Raw genomic sequence first — 15,191 nt, forward strand, 5'->3', positions numbered from 1 at the left:
TCTGCCAACACACGATCTTGGAAAGGGATTTATGTGACTAAGTGACATGCTTTTCTGGGTTGCAAGGTCCCAGGCTCTTTTTGGCCAGTCTGCTGACTTGGTATGATCTGCTTCCCCCTTGCTTGCTTATGTACCATATGACAGTTGTGTTGTCTGTGAACACTCATATGGGACCTGTATCCAGACAAGAGAAAAAAAAAGTTGAAGAGCTTGGATGAGGGTCCTCATCTCCTTCAAGCTGATGTGTTCCTTTATTATTTTTGGCTGCCACCTGCCCTATATTCAGCTGACCCCTGCCTTGTCAGAGGCAATTGTGCACATTTCCTGAACTGGGGATGGATAAGTGAAGGGGAGTCCTGGATTGAGCGTTACCTAGTCTTTCCACCACAAGAGCTCCCTTCTGAGACAAGGTAATGCAGGAATCACTGTGTCTAAAGGGGTGACAATGTTGAGACCACACCATTTTCAGCTACCACTGGATTTTCCTCATATACAGTTTGGCTAGAGGCAGCTTTGGTATAGTTGCTGACATGAATCCCAAGGCTCTTAGGCTCTCTAGTACTAAGAATTGGCTGAGAGAGGCAAGGTTGTTAAAGTAGTCTATAAGGCACTGCAATTCTTGCTAAGGCAGGTAGGCTTGCATCTTTTGTATCCAGTTTGCAACCAAAGTTTTCTGCAGGGAGGACTTGTAGTTGACTGGGAAACCAAACTGTGAGAGGAGGTTGAGAGTGAACTGGAGGTGCTGCAGATATATCTGTAATGAGGTAACTGGAATCAACAGATCATTTAAGTACGCAAAATGTGGAATCCCAGGGTTTGACAAAAAGCAATCACTAATGCCAGACACTTTGTGAAAACTCTTGGGGCTGTGGAGATCCCAAAATCCAAAGCATCAAACAAAGTGAGATGATCCAGAAAAAAAATGGGGAGTCTCCTACAAGGGGGATCAAATGGTATATGGAGGTAGGCATCTTTCAGGTCTAGAGATACCAGAAAAGCCTGAGGCAATACAAAAGACAGCAGTGTATGTAGTGAGAGCATTATGAAGGCTGGCACTTTTAGGTAGATGCTTAGTAAGCAAAGCTCCAGTATGGGTCTCCACTGTCCTTTTTCCTTGCCATTGGAAGAGTCTGGAATTAAACTTCACCGCAAATTCTTTGGGCACCTGTTCTAATGTACCCTGTGCTTGTAATTCTTGCAGAACAGGTGGAAATAAATGTATCTAGTCGTGGGATGATGGAGGTATGCCATTTAGTGGTGGAATCTCAATCCAAGAAAGCAAAATCCCTTTTTACGATAGAAACATCTCACTGGTCTGTGGTAATCTCTTCACAGATGGAAAAAGATTGTGTCAGCCTTTTTGAGAGGGGGAAGGCATGGCTGAGGGGAGGGGGTGGAGATTGTATCACTGAGAGGAAGGTGGGAAAGACTGTAGGTAGTCGGGAGTTTAGGATCCCCTATGATAAAAGAGATGTGTTTGGTTGGCTAATTCTTCTGGCACTTCAGTACAGAGGTTAACAGAATTTGTCTGCAGTCCTTCATTGTTTTTCCCTGTTCCTGAAAGATTCTGAAGAGGGTAGCTGCTTGTGGGACAAACACGAAGTTCCTGTCTAAAAGAAAATCTACATTTCTTGCTATGAAGTCTTCGGACAAGGATTGAGAGCTCAACCATGCATAACTGCAGATGACAGATCTAGAGGAAACTGCCCTGGATGAGGCTTCTACAGCATCATAACTACACAATGTTTTGTCTAGCTACTTGGGTAGCCTAAGTAAGGACAGCATCTGCCGTTCAGGGTCAGTTTCCTATGGATCCACCTCTACCTTGTGTAAGGAGCTGAGGATGCATGCCAAATACGTGGTCTTCTGGGTTTGGTAATTAAAAGCCCTGAGTGCTAAGATAGAGGAAGTATTAACCTTTATACCTCATCTATCCATAGCCCTGCTGTCTTTGTCAGAAGTGAGGGCGATGACCTTAGGAAGGAGCTTTGAATGTTTATCAAAGGAAACACTGTAGACGGGGCTGCAAAAGGATTCTTAAACAAGAACTTAAGTTCATCAGGGACCTTATAAAGTCTGGCACTGGGTGGGCAGGAAGCTGCGTGCCGGGGCAGCTGAAGTAGACTGAAAACCATCTGAGAAAGCTTTAAGAACCAGAGGAACTGGGGAAGGGTGCACATTTCCAAAAGCTTGTAGTATCTTTTCTAGAACTCTGTAATCTGCCTAGACTCCTACTCAAAATGCTTCATAATGTTTAAAAGACTATCCAAAAGAAGATTCTTCTACAGGAGAGTCAGGTGAAATGGAATCCTCATCATCAAAAGGGACTTGCCAAGGAAAGTGGATTTCAGAGTAGCAGCCCAGGGAATGGTCAGAATCAGAAACCTCTTCATCTTCAGAGGAAGATGAATCCAAAACAATTTTTTGAGAGGTGGATGTGGGGGTTGGGAAGAAAAGGAAGGTGGCTTCAGGACCAAAATGGCCTTAATTAGACTTCAAGAAAAGTCTCTCCATTTCTTCTCCCTAGAGGGGGAAGGAGGAGGAGAAGTTGAAGTTACATACTTATGTTTCCTTTTTGGTGTGATGTCTGCCTGAATCAGGAGTGATGGTTCAGATCCCACTTTTATTAGTTTACCTGTACTTAAGGAATGACCTCTGGACCATCTGAGATGATAATTCATGGTTCACAATTCCCTGTGGTTTTCTTAATGTAGTACCACACCGGCCTCCAGCTAGGTCTCAGTAGAGGGTATCTGAGGTGGAGTGGGATGTACCATGGGTTCTGAAAGCTCAGCAAATACGTCAAAAACAGAAAAAGTCAAGTCAACTGAGTCTCCCATTTGTGCTTTGTAAGCTTTTTCTTAAGGGATGGAGGTACATTTAGGGAAGTGAAATACACCATCTTGGAGTATACCAAGTGTTTCAGAAGTTAGGTCTCCAAAAAAGTGTTTAGCAAGGACAAACGGGACTGCAAAGGTTTAGGCACAAAAGACTGACAAATGAAACAGGCTTTGTAGTTGTGTTCCACACTTAAGAAAAAAAAAAAGCTCTAGGTATGCAAGTCTTTGTATGGGATTTGCCTACCGCACTAGCACTTACTCATCTCACCTCACCTGATATCCAACACCAATAAGGCAAGACACTTGGGTACAGAAACGTTCCCCAGTGGGGCACTTATCTGTTAAGAAGTAATAGTACCAACAATCAAACAATCAGTCCAACGGATACGCAACCTTTCAGGCTGGTGATGAGACAGTCTGGGGAATTATGCTTGTATGTCCACCTATATAACCTTATGCTTAAGAGTTAAGGTCACATCAGATGTATGATCCTGGGAAAGTAAAGCTTTGGCACCCTGGCCAGATGTCAGCAGTGATAACGTCACTGGGTAAGAATACTGCTACAGTAATTTCACTCAGGCAATACTATTTCTTTTTTGAATCTTTCTGTCATTATTTTCTGAAAGATTGCTTCCCCTGTATTCTGCTTCCTATAATGGATACTGAATTGGATGGAAATTTACTAGTAAATGTATGGATGAAGGGTTGGAAACTATGGGTAACCCTTGGAATTAACTTTCACCTCTCAACAAATCATTTGAAAACCTCAGCAGGGAAAGAGCCAAACAATACCACTTCATCCAGGGAAGCATTCAGGAGCTCAGCTTTTACATTCTGTGGTAAATTCTGAGAGCAGACAGGCAAATCTTCTCATCACTGACCCAGTGGCAGCTGCCCTAGCAATAGCATCAGCAATGTCATAAGAAAATTTTAGAGTGTGTTTAGTCACTCAAGACAGAAGAAATTAAAGAATTCAAACAGGTTTTAAACTCTGAAGAGGGAAGGTGAGCAAACAACTTTCTTATACTGTCAAAGGAAGCCAGCAGAAATGTGGACATCTCAGCCTGACAATTCACTATTCTGAAGGCAAAGGTGAAAGAAGCACAAACTTTCTTCTAAACCTATCAAATGCTTTTACATCCTTGACAGATGGAACACGATTTGCTAAAGTAAGATGTCTGGCAGAAAATGGTTTTGTTATAGAAATTACTATACGGTATGACCTAGGATTTGAAAAAAAAAATTAACTATAGGTCTGGTCAGCCTTATACAATTTATCCGATTACCTGGGGGACATGTGGCTCATTGTCAGACAAACTGATGGTTGCAAGGAAAGCGGCTTCTAAGGGTAGTAAAACAAAAAGAATGTGTAGGTTGAGAGGGAATCCACTTGTAGCACATCATACCTTTGATGGGGCTATTTTGCTCTGGCTACAATATCAAAAAAAGGCAATTCTTCAGGTGAGGAATCTAAAGAAAAAGTTACCTCAGTCAAATTCCCTGTTCTATGGAGCAGGAACTTGAGAAACACAGCGCATTTCTATTCCTGTCCCAAAGACTGGGAACTGGAATCACAGAGAGAGAGAGACAGACACAAGAAAGTCTTTAATTTTTAAATGAAGGGAAGACTCAAGAATATAAGACAGAAACGCTTTAAACAAGCCTTTAGCAAAACATAGACAATCCTCCTTACCTGCCCCTACTTGGGGACACAGGAAAGGAAAAATGTCTAATTTCATGCTTATTTTTCCTGGAAAACTCTACAGGAAAAAAAACATGAAAAACATGAAAAATGGTTCTTTCCCTGGGAATTAAGCTCCTCAGAGCAGCCCTGAGGAGGAACAATGTCTGCTCCATCCTTCGATGCTGAAAAGACTGGTTCTTTACTTGCCCAAAGAAGACTTCTGAACAGCCGCAGATGTGCTTGCCTGAGGAACAGCACCAGAGGGACAGAGAAACTCCTGAGCAGTCAGAGAAAAGTACAGTTGTGTGCACTGACCATAAATGTAGATGTTCGAGTGTATTCACTGTTGCAGTCATCACATTTGGGTTATCTGCTTGCAGTAGCCCTCAGTCGGCCTGATTATCAAAGTTTTCGTTTTGCCACTTCTTCAGATCCTTCAGATACAGGTATCTGAAGAAGTTGCAAAACGAAAACGCAATTGTATCTAGTAGCATTCATCTTGTGAATATTTGTGTGGAATAAACTGTGTTCATCTACTTCGGCTCTTATTTGGCTGCTCGTTTGACTACCAGTTTCCAGTCTTTTTTTGGAGCCATTTTTTTGTCTGATTATCAAAGTCTTGGGTCCTACGTCAGTTGCCATCTCATCTTCCATGACATCAGGTAGTCAGGTGTATAAAGCATGCAGCTGATGCCATTACATCAGTTTTTCTTGCCCCAGATGTCAGGTGCCCCCCTGATGGGAAGCAATTAAATATATATATATATATATATAAACTAGGTTATACCTCCAACAAAAAAGCAAATACACCAAAAAGCTTTTAAGCATAGTAAAAAGGAATAGAGGTTTAGCCAGAAGAAGTCAGGGGGCTGGAGGGAGGGTAACCAGGACTGCAACAGTGAATACACTCAAACATCTACATTTATGGTAAGTGTACACAACTGTACTATGTTCTTCGTGTTTCACTGTTGCAATCATCACATTTGGGTAGATTCCCAAAGCTAAGGATGGGAGGAGGAATTTAGATAGCATTAGGACCAGCTATAAGGCCCTGTAAGACTGCAGTGAAAAAAACAACTCTGGATTTATAGAAAACTGGCAAATGGTAATGCTTGGTGAAAGTATGTACAGAACTCCAGGTAGCATCTTCTAGGATGTCCCTGTTAAGGACACCTCTGAGAAAGGCTGTAGAGGTAGATGCAGCCCTGGTTGAATGGGGTCTAATCCCCTGTTGGATAGGTTTCCATGGTGCTTATAGCAGAAATAAATGCAATGGCATAACCATTTAGAAATGGTTTGCTTTGAAATAGCCTTCCCCTCTGCCCCAGCAGCAAATGGCACCAGCAGTTGTTCAGATTTCCTTTGACGTTTAGTCCTGTCCAAGTAAAATCTTAATTGTCTGTGCACATCTAAGGAGTGCAGTATCTGTTCCCCTTTGTTCTGTGGATTAGAGAAGAAGGTTGGCAAATGAATGGACTGATTAAGAGCCACACTAGATACCACCTTGGGCATGAAGGAGAGACTGGTCCTGAGGGACACCCTGTCCGCATAAAAGATGATGAAAGGCTCCACTGCCATACGGGACTGTAATTCAGATACCCTTCTTGCTGAAGTGATTGCTAAAAGGAAGGCTGTTTTCCAAGAAAGGAATTTTAAATCTGCACTTGCAGCTGGCTCAAAAGTTTTTCCAATACAAAGTTAAGGTCCCAGGCTGGAGTTGGGGCTCTCCTGGGAGGTCTTAAGTTTTTTGGCCCCTCTGAGGAACTCCTTGAGCAGTGGATGAGAGAAGAGGGGAGGTTCTGTGTTGTAATGAGATGAAATGGCTGAGGTGTGAATTTTGATGGAGGAAAAGGAAAGGTCCCTGTAAAGCATCTCAGTTAAGTATTGAAGAATCTGAGGTAAATTGAGCGCTGCTGTGCCCATCCCTTGAGCTTGGTTCCAAGCACAGAATCTTTTCCATTTTTCAGCATAACATTTTCTAGTACTAGACCTCCTTGCCTCCAAAATGACATCCAACACTTGTTTATTGAGGGATGGTAATGGAGAGATTAGGTAATTAGCCAGGCTGCCAGGTTCAGGGTTTGAAGATGAGGGTGCAGAATCTGGCTCTCCTGCTATGACAGCAGGGTAGGGGTCTGAGGCAGGTGCCATGGGGCCAGCAGTGACACACTGCGCAAGATGCGGTACCAGTGTTCTCATGGCCAGTCTGGTGCAATCAATATCATCCTTGGTTTGTCCTGTTTGATCTTTGGTAGTACTTTGGAGAGGACAGGCAGAGGAGGAAAGGCATAAACTGACAGATTTTTCCAGCTGAAGGACAGAACATCCACTTTCCAAGCTTGTTTGTGGGGAGTCCTTGTGCAGAATTTGTCCAATTGGTAGTTCTGGGGGGAGGCAAACAGTTCTATATCTGGGCTCCCCCATTTGTTTATCAACATGTTGAAAGTCTTTGGTTCCAGTTTCCACTCGTGTGGATCCATGAGATTTCTGCTTAGTTCGTCTGCCAGTGTATTTAGTTTTCCTGGCAGGAATTGAGCCTGTAGATGCACTTTGTAGCTCAAGGCTGTGTTCCACAGAGCCATGGCTAGTCTGCAGAGGGGGTAAGAATAGGTACCCCCCTGCTTGTTATGTACTGCATAACAGTGGTGTTGTCCGTCTTTACCATTAATTGTCCTGGAGGAATGTGGTCCTTGAAGGCTCACAGAGCATTCTGTACAGCTAACATTTCTTTTTGATTGATATACAGATATATTTGACTTGGGTTCCATTTGCCCTGAATGCACTTCCCTGCCAGGTGAGCCCCCCATGCATAGTCTGATGCATCTGTTGTTAGGGTTTGGGGGGCAGGGGGTAGAGTGAATGGTAGTCCCTTGTTCTGGGGGCAGGCCTCTGCCCACCAAAGGAACTCTAACAGTAGGCAAGGTATGATAGGGATCATTGCTTCCAGATCCTGAGAATGTTGACACCATAGACTTTTTAGATACCATCATAGTTTCCTCATATGCAGTCTTGCATATGGAATTAGTAGTATGCAGGAGGCCGTGAACCCCAAAGGCTTGCAGTATTTGCCTTGCAGATCGCAGGGTTTTTGTGGTCATTAGTTTGAAGCAAGTTGTCAAAGGAATTTGTTTCTCTGGCGTGAGGAAAGCCATCTGGTAAGTTATGTTCAAGCTTGCTTCCAGGAATATAATTTGTTGACAGGGTACCAGATGTGATTTCTTTTCGTTTATGGTGTACCCCAGACAAGTTAGCATCTTTTGTAAAATGCCAGATGATTCAAAAGTATGTCTAATTCAGGCAGAAAGCCAGGACAATCGTCCAGGTATGGGTATATTTGAATATTTCTTTGCCTGCAAAATGCAATTACTGGAGCTAGGCACTTTGTGAATACCCTGGGCGCAGTAGATAAGCCAAAGGGCAGTGCAGAGAACTGATAGCGCATGTAGCCTGCTTTGAAGCGTAGGTATCTTCTGCAAGATTCCCTGACTGGGATGTGCAGGTAGGCTTCCTTTAAATCCAGTGTTGCCAACCAGGCATCTTTGCCTAGCATATGAAGCAACTGGTGAAGAGTTGGCATCTTGAATTTTGGAATCACCAAAAAGGTGTTTAAGATAGAAAGGTCCAGGATAGGACGCCATGAGTTGTCTTTTCTGGGTACCAGGAAAAGTCTTGAGTAGAAACCTTGTCCCTTTTCCTCTTCTGGTACAGTTTGAATAGCCTTTATGCTTAAGAGAGATTACTTGCTTTTTAGCCTCTGCCCACTGATTTGGGGGGTAGATCTGGCCAACCGTTTGGGGTTGGTAACGTATGGAAGTGAAATCTGTATCCTTGGGAAGCTATATTTAGAACCCAGTGACAGCAGCCCTGCAAGATGCCTCTAGTGAATCAAAACCACATTGCAAAGTATGTTTTCCAACCTTCTCAGCAAAATGCATTAAATCCTGTAAATCCTTATTTTCAGCACAGTCAGGAATCAACATCATTTTCTGTTTAAGCAATCCAATAATATGCTGCTGATACTGTAACATATGAAACTGGCAGTTTAAGGCCCTAATGGCCAAGGTTGCAGAAGTGTATACCTTCTTACTCCATCTATTGAGCGCCCTGAAGTCTCTATCAGAGGGAGGAGGATTTTTGGCAGTAGTAGCCTTAATGCCCTTGGGTCCCTGTGAAATGGTCTTAGGATCCGCAGTAGGATTTTTAAAAAGAAACTTGTGAGAGTCAGGAACCCTGTAATATCTATCAGGTTTTCTGGGAGCGGAAGGTAGAGTCAGGGGCCAAGCTAGATTCTGAAAAGGCATCATCAACAATGTCCAGAACAGGAGGGATAGGTAAAGGCCTGTGTTGAGGCAGTAGTAAGAAATCCCTAAGCCTCTTTTTAGAATCAGAGTAATCCTGGATTTCCCAGCAAAAATGCTCCCTAAGAGTATGCAAGGTTAAACCAAAAGAGAAATCTTCTGGGGGGGAAGCAGAGGGAATAGAGTCCTCTGCATCAGAATCCTCATAGGTAGATAAGGGGAAATCTTGGTCATCAGAAGAAACAGAAATTTCAGAATCCTGGTCAGAAGTATCATAAGCAAATTCAGTCCTAGGTCTCTTAGAGGGGGAAGGTTGGCTTCCCCTGATTAAAGTAAGGTCTTCAGCCATTCTTATCATTTGTTTTTTAGACATAGAGGCCTGATCATGTGGTCTGTGGGTCAGTTTTCTAGGCATGGTTCGAGTTTTAGGCCCTGAAGAAGAAGATGGCATCGGTTTAATATGCAAGTCAGTAGTCCTGAATACACGCTCAGAAGCCGGTGCCTGCACAGCGGCTCTGGACCCATCCAGTTGAAGCATCTCACAGCATACCAGACTCTGAATGGGTCTCAGTAGAGGCCTGCAAATCTGAAGTAGCTGGTATCAGGGGCTGTGAAAGCGCCTGAGTACCGGTGAACTGGCGACTTAGGAGAAGCATCGTTGGCAGCTTTGGACTTAGGAAGTCTGTCTCAGTCTTTATCTTTGCATTTTTTCGGAATGTCGGTAGTCGGATGGCTTACTGAAGTCATATCTGGATAAATGAACAGAGTACCAAAACATTTAGAAGCATAAATATACAGACGACGTAAAGTTTGTTGCTTAAATAAGGCACAAAACCGACAGCGAGGTATGTCACTGTCAGGACCTAGACAAAGAATACAGTACGAATGAAAATCTTTATGAGGTATTTGATTTCCACAAGAAATACAATTATTGACTTTTACTGACATCGGTTTGGAGCAAGAAAAAGTTTCCCCAACGGGGTACTTCGCTTTAGTTGAAGACTTCGGTTCTGAAACTTGAAAATGAAAATTTCAGGAGTTGGCTGACTGGCACTTGCGAACGGCTTCTACTTCGGGCACCTCACGGCAAGAAAGACTGATGTAATGGCGTCGGCTGCATGCTTTTTATCCCTGACTACCTGACGTCATGGAAGATGTGACAGCAACTGATGCAGGACCCTAATCAGGCCGACTGAGGGCTACTGCAATCAGATAACCCAAATGTGATGACTGCAACAGTGAAACACAAAGAACATCCAGATACGGCCACAGCACAGTCAATCACTGGCGGCCAAGGCAAACAGGAAGCCGAAGTAAAGAGCAAAGCCTTACACATACCCTCTCTCTTTCTGCAGATCAGGGAGGGAACATCTGCGGAGCCAGGACATGTCTATCACTCTCTACTGGAAAGAGTGTAGACAAGCAAAAGCATCACACACTTCCTTCCTTACTAAGAAGTCAAAGTCTGACGTAAATGCTTTTCGTGATAACCTCCAAAAACATTAGCTCTAATCTCCAGCAACAAAGTTTGGACAGAAAAGGTAACTTTTCCTAAAAAAAAATTGTAAAAATGGAAGGCATTCGCCAATAAGGTACGTATCTGCTCAACTTTGAAACACTACACACTGACAGTCTATCACCTCAAGCTTAGGCTACTGCAAGGATGAACTAATGATGAACATTAATATTCTAAATGTCTTATTCAATGGCACCAAAAAGTTCAACAACAAAAGTTTGGCAAATAAAGAATTTTGTGGCAGGAAAAGCCCCAAAGGATCCCCCTGTACAAACAAACACAAGACTCTGCCCTATGCACTCTGAGACAATTTAACTAATTCTGTGGCTACTGCATCCATGAGAAAACACAGGAAAAGGAAACTATCTAGTAAATGCTGTCTGAACAGTCACACACTTTTCACGATAACCAAATAATGAAAACATTAGTCACTGCAAAAAATGTAAAGACTGAATTTTGGGGACACCAAATACAGATGTAATAAAAATGCAAGAAACTAAAAAAATGACTAAGTCCACAGAATGTTCTGGAGCAGAGCATAAAAGGAACATAAGTAAGTTTAGACTGACCCAATACATTTATGGGTTGGGAGGGTGACAGCCAATGCAAAGCATCATACTGGCTAATGACTTGAGTAAAGTTGTGTACCTACCATAAATGTAGATGTTCGAGTATATTCACTGTTGCAGTCATTACACTTGGGTTATCCTGCTGGCAGGCTACCCGCAGTCGGCCTGAATTCCATAAGTCTAGGTCCAGCGTCAGTTGCTGTCACCTCTTCCCTGACGTCAGTGCGCCAGGGGTATAAAAGATGCAGCCGACACCATTTTCTTCAGTTTTTCTTGCCCCAGATGTCAGGTGCCCCCAAAATGGTAGGCTAAACATTTATGCCAATAAGTATGCATGCAATAACATAAACATTTCCTTCAACTACAAGCGAATACACCACATAGGTTGTGTTGTATAGGACAGAGAAGTACAGATAAGTCCCAGCAAAGAAAAGGGGGATGGTGGGTGGGTAACCTGGACTGCAACTGTGAATATATTCGAACATCTACATTTATGGTAGGTACACAACTGTACTATGTTCATCGTGTTTCACTGTTGCAGTCATTACACTTGGTTTGAATCCCAAAGCTGAGATAGGGTGGCTGGGTCTAAATAGGATTAGGAGAGGCTATAAGGCCCTGCAAAACTGCAGTGGCAAAGCCTGCTCTGGATTTAGAGTAGAGAGGTAAATGGTAGTGCTTGGTGAAAGTGTGCACTGAATTCCAAGTTGCAGCCTCTAAAATGTCTTTGGTTGGTACCCCTCTTGAGGAAGGCTTCTGCTCTGGTAGAATGTGGCCTAATGTCCTTAGGAATTGATTTGCCATGTTGTGAATAACAGAATCAAATGCAGTGGCCTATCCATTTCGAAATAGTCTGCTTTGAGACAGGCTTTTCTTGTGATCCTGCAACATATGCCACTAAAAGTTACTCAGTCTTTCTGAAAGCTTTAGTTCTGTCCAAGCAGAAGCGTAGCTGTCTGTGTATGTCCAAAGAATGCAGGAGTCTCTCACCCTTAATATGTGGGTTTGGATAAAAAGTAGGCAAATGAATGGTTTGGTTAAGGGCCGCACTGGACACTACCTTAGGCATAAATGTAGGGTTAGTCCTCAGAGGAAACCCTGTCTGGATGGAAAATGATGAAAGGTTCCACAGCCATGAGAGCCTGTAAATCTGAAACTCATCTTGCAGAGGTTATTGCTAGGAGCAGATTTGTTTTCCAAGATAAGAACTTTATTTCAGCTGTATTGGCTGGCTCAAAAGGCCGCAGTGTAAGTTTCTCCAAGACATAATTGAGGTCCCATGTAGGTATTGGTGCTCTCCTTGGAGGTCTTATGTTTTTGGCCCCTCTGAGGTACTGCCTTAGCAATGGATGAGAAAAAAATAGGTGGTTCTGTATTGTAATGAGCTGAAATGGCAGAGGCATGGATTTTAATTGATGAGAAGGATAGGCCTTTGTCCAGCATCTCAGTTAGGTATTGTAAAATCTGAGGAATATTTGGTACAAGCCTGTCAATTCCTTGTGCCTGGTTCCAAGCACAGAATCTCTTCCATTTTTCTGCATAAGATTTTCTGGTACTTGGCCTCCTGGCCTCCAAAATAACATCCATCACTGCTTTAGAGAGAGGTGTGTTCTGAATGGCTACATTATTCGCCATGCTGCTAGATTTAGGGTTCTGAGTTGGCTGTGCAGAATATGATTGTTTCGTTGGGTCAGTAAGTGAGGAATTAGAGGCAATGTCCAGGCTGGGCCTTGAGACAAGCTCTTTAGGATTGGGTACCAGTGCTGGTGGGGCCAGTCTGGGGCAATCCATCATTTTTGTCTTCTCTTGTCTGACCTTTAGGAGTACCTTGGGAAGGAGAGGCAGAGGAGGAAAGGCGTATACTGTTAGGGCTTTCCAGCTGAATGACAGAGCATCCACTTTCCATGCTTGCTTGTGATAAGTCCTTGTGCAGAATCTCTGTAGTTGGCAGTTGTGAGGGGAGGCAACATGATCTATGTCTGGGCATCCCCATTTCTTTGTTATCATGCTGAAGACTTGTGGATCCAGTTTCCACTCGTGGGGATCCATAATGTTTCTGCTTAGTTCGTCTGCCATAGTATTTTTCTTTCCTGGCAGGAATTGTGCTTGCAAATGTACTTGATAAGTCAATGCTGTGTCCCACAAAGTCATGGCTTGTCTGCAGAGGGGGTAGGAATGTGTGCATCCCTGCTTGTTTATGTACCACATGACTGTAGCATTGTCCGTCCTTATCAGTAATTGTCCTGGATAAAGAAAGTCCTTGAAAGCTGTCAGGGCATTCTGAACAGCTAGCATCTCTTTTTGATTGATTTGAAGATACATTTGGCTTGAGGGCCATGTGCCCTGAACGCATTTTCCTGCCATAATCTGAAGCATCTGTTGTTATTGACTGCCTGGCTGTGGGTAGGTTGAATGGCTGTCCCTTGTTGAGGTGACAGGACTGTGCCCACCATCGAAACTCCTGTTGAAGGCAAGGAATGAGGGTAATCAATGTTTCCAGGCTGTGGCAATGTTGAGTCCAAACACTTTTTAGATACCATTGCAGTTTCTTCATATGCAGTCTGGCATATGGAATTAGCAGAATGCAGGATGCCATGAAGCCCAAGGCCTGCAGAACTTTTCTTGCAGATAACTGGGTCTTTGTTGCCAACATTGTGAAGTAAGAAGTCAGTTGCCTTTGTTTGTCTGGCGTGAGATAAACCATCTGGGCAGTTGTATTTAAGCTTGCACCCAGGAATATTCTCTCTTGAGAGGGTACTAATTTTGATTTCTTTTCGTTTACTGTGTACCCTAGGCAAATCAATAATCTTTTTAGAAATGCCAGGTGCTCTAGTAGAATGTCCTTGTTCTCTGCTTGAATAAGGCAATCATCCAAGTAGGGATATATTTGAATTCCTCTTTGTCTGCAATATGCAATTACTGGTGCCAGGCATTTTGTGAAGACCCTGGGTGCAGTAGATAAGCCAAGGGGCAGAGCAGAGAATTGGTAGTGCATTGAGCCAGCTATGAATCTGAGGTATCTTCTGCAAGATTGTCTGATTGGTACATGCAGGTATGCCTCTTTTAGGTCCAAAGTTACAAGCCAAGCCTTCTTGTCCAGCATGGGCAGAAGCTGCTGCAAAGTCAACATTTTGAATTTTGGAATGTCCAGGAATGTATTCAGAATAGACAGGTCCAGTATTGGCCTCCAGGCTTTGTCCTTTCGGGGTACCAAGAAAAGCCTTGAGTAAAATCCTTGTCCCTGCTCTTGCTGTGGTACTCGCTGAATGGCCCTCATGTCCATGAGGGATGAAACTTGTTTTTGTGCCTCTGCCCATTGATTGTGTGGCAGGTCTGGCATACCTTTTGCCCTTGGCAGGGTGTGAAAGTGGAACCTGTAGCCCTGGGACAATATATTCAAGACCCATTTGTCCTGGGTGATCATGTGCCAATTTTGTGAAAAAAGTGCTAGTTTTCCCCCCAAGGGGGCTGCCAAAAGATAAGTGCTTGGTGCTGGCAGAGGGAAGTCATTGGGACTGTTTCCTGTATGGCTGTGATTTGTCTTCTCCGCTTTTGGAGGAAGAAGCGCCCCACTGTTTAGGCCTGTATGAGTCCTGGGGCTGGGATCTGCCTCTAGGGCATCTGTATATGCCTCTTTGTTGTCTGTCTGACACTGGAAAGGACCAATTCTTTGTAGGCCAGTTCCTGCTAAATCTGGGTGGCTGTACCTGTAAGAAATCCTTTACTGTTTGCATAGATTTCGCTTTGTCCTCCATTTTCTTCAACACCTCCTCTGCTTTAACACCAAATGAAGTATCATGCTGTAATGGAGCATCTAGTAATTTTGCCTTAACATGATCAGGTAGAATCTGTTCCCTTAACCAAGCATGCCTCCTAATGACAGAACCCGTAACTGGGGCCCTGCAAGAGGCCTCTAGAGAATCAAAACCACATTGCAATGTATACTTTCCCACTTGTTCAGATGCATGCAATAAATCCTGCATTCCCTTATTTTCTGCACAATCAGAATTTGCCAACATTTTCTGTTTTAGCAGTGACATTAAGTATTGCTGATATTTAAGCATATGAAATTGACAATTTAAAGCCCTCACAGCCAAAGTAGCAGAAGTGTAAACTTTTTTCCCCCATCTGTCTAGTGCCCTAGAATCCCTGTCAGAGGGGATGGGGTATTTTGCAGTAGAAGCCTTGACCCCTTTGGGACCCTGAGAAATAGTTTCTGGATCAGCAGCAGGGTTTTTATAAAGAAATTTATGTGAGTCTGGAACCCTGTAGTATCTGTCTGGT

The sequence above is a fragment of the Protopterus annectens genome, chromosome 11.part0, assembly GCF_019279795.1.
Source record: "Protopterus annectens isolate FY-2018-M chromosome 11.part0, PAN1.0, whole genome shotgun sequence".
Taxonomy (NCBI): Eukaryota; Metazoa; Chordata; order Ceratodontiformes; family Protopteridae; genus Protopterus; species Protopterus annectens.